We start from the raw sequence: 5115 nt of genomic DNA, 5'->3' as shown, positions 1-5115 counted from the left end.
CCTTACTGATTTATGCCTTCTGGATCTGTCCATTTGTTGAGAAAAATGTGTTGAAGTCTTCAGCGAAAACAGTGGATTTATCTATTTCTCTTTTTAGTTCTATTAGTTTTTGCCTCATGTGTTTTGAAGCTCTGTTATTAGGTGCATACACATTAAGGATTGTTATGTCCTCTTGGAGAACTGACTCCCTTATCATTCCGTAATGTCCCTCTTTATCCTTGATAACTTTCTTTGTTTTGAAGTCTGCTCTGTCTAAAATTAATATAACTACTACTACTTTCTTTGGATGGTATATGGTATATATCATGGTATATCTTTCCCACCCATTCACTTTTTTTTAAAGTTTATTTATTTATTTTGAGTAAAAGAGTGAGCACAAGCAGAGGAGAGGCAGAGAGGGAGAGAGATAGAGAATCCTGAGCAGGGGCTTGAACCCATGGTATATATACATACAATTTAATTGACTATTACTATTATCACTTTGGACAAACTTATCAAGAATAAGAAAAGTAGGCAATGTGCCTGGCAGTCCCACAGATCTGTCTCTTGCTTTGGCAGTGTTTGGATGGAACAGACCAAGGGATGTCCCTTCTGCCATCTTCTTCTTCTTCTTCTTTTTTAATGTTTTATTTATTTCTGAGAGAGAGAGACAGTGGAGCAGGGGAGGGTCAGAGAGAGAGAGGGAGATACAGAATCTGAAACAGGCTCCAGGCTCTGAGCTGGCTGTCAGCACAGAGCCCGAAGCAGGGCTCGAACCCATGAACCGTGAGATCATGACCTGAGCCGAAGTCAGATGCTCAACCAACTGAGCCACCCAGGCGCCCACCTTCTACCATCTTCTGACCGCCCTCCTACCTTTTTTCCAACCAACCTTCAGAACCATCTTCTTGGCCACCCTCTGCCTCCAGGACCAGCCAATACATTATTTTGAGCTTAGTTCCTTGTTACCAACAAACCATGAGCTCCCAGATTCTTTAGAATTATTCCCCTGAAGTGGAGGCCACCTCAACTGCCTGGTCAACATGCATCTGAAGGCCTCCTGCACCTACCTCTCTCTGGGCTTCTATGATAACTGCAACAGTGTGGCTTTGCAGGGGGCTGGGCACTTCTGCAAGTTGGCTGAGGAGAAGCATGAGACTGCTGAGCCTCTCTTGAAGATGCAGAACCAGCGAGGTGGCCATGCCTTTTTCAGGGACATGCAGAAACTGTCCCAAAATAAACCCTGAATGCCACGGAAGCCGCCATGGTTCTGAGAACTCGAATCTGGTCCTTATAGATCTACATGCCCTGGGTTCTGCCTGTGCAGACTTCCATCCCTGTGACTTCCTGGAGAACCACTTCCTAGATGAGGATGTGAAACTCATCAAGATGGTGACCATCTGACTCACATCTGCAGGCTGGCTGGTCCCCAGGGTGGGCTGGACCAGTATCTCTTCAAAAGGCTCATCCTAAAACATGACTAGGAGCCTCTGAAGCCCAGAAGCCTCTGAGGGCCCCCTCTGGCACCCTCCTGGTGTGAAGACTTGTACCTGAACCTCCCCCTGCATCTGCTAGGCAGTTTTTTAACCACCCTGGAGTCCTCTCCCAAGCCATGGACCACATGGAAACTTTTTTAAGAAAAAGCTTTTTGAAGAAAAGAAAAGAAAAGAAAAAGAAAGAAAGGAAAGAAAGGAAAGGAAGGAAGGAAGAGAGAAAGATTTATTTTACTTTCACTTATTCTTTCTTCGATACTCTTCCTTGATGTAGTTTCAAATGTTTGGTCTATATTATTCTCCTTCCTTCTGAAGAATTATTTTTTAACATTTCTTAAAAGAAATGGTAGATTTGCTGGCAAAAACTTCTCTGTTTTTGTTTAAGGAAGTGTTTATTTTTCCCTCAGTTTTGAAGGATAATTTCACAGAGTACAGAATTCTAGGTTGGTTTTTTTTTTTTTCTGTTGATGCTTTAAATATCTCACTCTACTCTCTTCTCTTGTTGGTATGGTTTCCCAGGAGAATTTGGATGTAATTCTTGTCTTTGTTGCTCTATAAATAAGGTGTTTTTCTTTCCCCTCTGGCTTACTTCAGAATTTTTTCTTTATTTTTGTTTTTCTGTAGTGTGAATGCGCTATGCCTGGGTATAGGTTTTTGTTCATTTATCCTGCACAGTGTTCTCTGAATTTCATGCATCTGTGGTTTGTTATCTGCCATTAATTTGTGGGAAATTCTCAGTCATTGTTGTTTTAGATATTTATGTTCCTTTTTCTCTTTTTTCTTCTGTTTTCCCATTATGTGTATGTCACAGTTTTTATAGCTTTCCAACAGTCTTTGGATATTTTATTTTGCTTTTTTCCATCTTTGTTGTCTTTGCTTTTCAGTTTTAGAGGTTTCTCTTGATGTGTCCTGAAGCCCAGAGAGTCTTTCCTCAGGTGTGTCAAGTCTACTGATAAACCTACCAAAGGCACTCTTCATTTCTGTTACAGGGTTTTTGAGCTCTGGCATTTCTTTCAGTTCTTTGGTAGGATTTCCATCCCTCTGCTTACACTGCCCATCTGCTCTTTCATGCTGTCTGCTCTGTCCATTAGTGGATCTAATTTTACCCTATTAATCACAGTTGTTTTAAATTCCTGGTCTGATAATTCCAACATCCCTGCCATGTCTGCTTCTGATGCTTGCTCTGTCTTTTCAAACAGTGTTTTGTTTTTGTTTTTGTATTTGCTTTTTTGCCTTTTAGTATGCCTTGTAATTTTTTCCTGATAACCAGGCATGATATACCGGCGACAAGGAACTGCTGTAGATCAGCCTGTAGTAATGTGGTGGAAAGGTGGGGAGGAGGAAGCATGCTATATTCCCATGATTAGGTCTCAGTCTTTTAGTGAGCCTTTGCCCCTGGACTGTGAACTTCACATGTGCCTTCTCGGTTGGTGTNACTGTCTGGAGTCGAGTATTTTCCTTTCCCCAGGTCAGTTAGGCTCTGAAAAAGCCCCAGCAGCTTAGGATCTGGTTAAATAGCTTCTCTTGAAGGCAGATGTTGTTAAGGACAGAATACTTGGCATATTTCAAAATGGTTACTTTCCCCTCCCCTGGCCAGAAGTATGAGGGGATTTTTCTCTGATAGTGTGAAAACCAGGTCGATGGGGCGCCTGGGTGGCTTAGTCGGTTAAGTGTCCGACTTTCGCTTAGGTCATGATCTCGCGGTTCGTGGGTTCGAGCCCCGCGTCGGGCTCTGTGCTGACTGCCAGCTCAGAGCCTGGAGCCTATTTCAGAGTCTGTGTCTCCCTCTCTCTCTGACCCTCCCCTGCTCACGCTGTCTCTCTCTCTCTCTCCTAGAAATAAATTTAAAAAAATATTTATTCAAAAGTGTCGGGGGTCCCTTATGACTGAGCCTCCCTAGAGATTTGAACTCTCAGAGTTGTGCACACTGAGTCCCCAGCAATTGTCACCTACAGTTCAGGTTTCCCTGCCCCAGCGCTGCTTGCCATGGGGCTTTTGGCTTGTGGGTTTCTGCTCCGGCAGGTTTAGATTCTCTGTATTCATGTGTCTGTTTCTCCAATTTGCGAGGTCACTTCTGGGACTCACTGCACATGTCCTTGTCACTCTGAGATCTTCCATCACTTGCTGTGACCACCCTTCTCTTCTTTTTTTTAATTAGAAAAATTTTAATGTTTATTTTTTGACAGAGAGAGAACGAGCAGGGGAGGGGCAGAGAGGGAGGGAGGGAGATACAGAATCGGAAACAGGCTCCAGGCTCCGAGCTGTCAGCACAGAGCCCGATGGGGGGCTCAAACCCACAAACCATGAGATCATGACCTGAGCTGAAGTCAGATGCTTAACCGACTGAGCCACCCAGGTGTCCTTTCAACTCCCTTCTCTTACAGACCTAAGAAAAATTGTAGATTTTTCAGGTGGTTCACCTTTTTACTTGTTATGACAGAGAAGTAACTTCCAAACTTCTTACACACTGGACCCAAAGAACCATTGTCTTTGATGCAGGTGATTTTTATCTCCCACCAGAGAAAGTTCTATCTGTACTCTTTTAGGCTCATGCACTAAGAAACCAATCACGTCTATCTAGTAAGGGATGGAGCCAGCCTGGGGATGAGACCCAGTTTTACCAAGACTCTACCTACCTTTGTTCATCCTCGTTTCCCAGGCACGGCCCTTCCTCAGGTCTGGAAGCTCTCTGTCTCAGCCTATGAGCAGTGGGAGATTTTATTCTGAGGTTTGGAGGTTTTGAGCTTAACTCTCCTGCGTCCTGCCCCAAGTACCTTCAAAATCTGGCAAATATCCTTTGTTTTAGGCAGGCCCTCTTTCTCGAATTCGACTCAGTCTTCTAAACAGCACAAGGCTGCAGAAGATTTCACTCTCTGTCTTTTATTTAAGAAGCTTCCAGGAGCCTGCAGCTCATCATGGCCACCAGCAACTCCTCTGGTTTCTCTTTCTCCCAGTAGGGTCCCTTCGCCTGAGCTAAGCTTTTGTGCCCAGAATTGGCAATTGCCCCAGGGAAGACTATGTGAGCAGTGATCCTCAGCTCATTCAGGTCTTTGTGAAAAGTCTTTTCTGCCTTTGAAATTTTAGTTCATTTCATTCATTCATAGCATTGCATTCATAGCTCTCTGCTATCTTTAAAAAGATATTCTTGCAATGTTTCTGGGGTTTTTTTCCCTTCTAATTCTTGCAGTGGGAGCAGTGACCTGCTGAAAATTCTCTATCTTGGTTGGAAATGGAGCCTTTTGATCTTTTTAAAAATTCTAGTAAATTCATCTTTTTAAAAAATGTCATCAGTCAACACACCAGCAATTGCACTACTAGGTATTTATCCAAGGGATACAGGTGTGCTGTTTCCAAGGGACACATGCAGGGGCACCTGGGTGGCCCAGTATGTTAAGTGTCTGACTTCAGTTCAGGTCATGACCTCATGTCTTGTGAGTTCAAGCCCCACGTCGGGCTCTGTGCTGACAGTTCAGAGCCTGGAGCCTGCTTCAGATTCTGTGTCTCCCTCTCTCTCTGCCCCTCCTCCACTTGTGCTCTGTCTCTCTCAAAAAATAAACATTAAGGGGCGCCTGGGTGGCTTAGTCGGTTAAGCGTCTGACTTTTGCTTGGGTCATGATCTCGCGGTTTGTGGGTTCGAGCCCCG

General features: G+C 44.1%; 1 pseudogene; it reads left to right on the top strand.

The window, feature by feature from the left end:
* Positions 1-957: 957 nt before the first annotated feature.
* LOC144227856 (ferritin light chain pseudogene) lies at positions 958-1463 on the top strand (annotated as a pseudogene).
* The last annotated feature ends 3652 nt before the right edge of the window (positions 1464-5115 follow it).

This window comes from Crocuta crocuta, unplaced genomic scaffold, assembly GCF_008692635.1.
Source record: "Crocuta crocuta isolate KB4526 unplaced genomic scaffold, BGI_CrCroc_1.0 scaffold53, whole genome shotgun sequence".
Lineage (NCBI taxonomy): Eukaryota > Metazoa > Chordata > Mammalia > Carnivora > Hyaenidae > Crocuta > Crocuta crocuta.
This window is presented reverse-complemented; position numbering and strand designations above follow the sequence as displayed.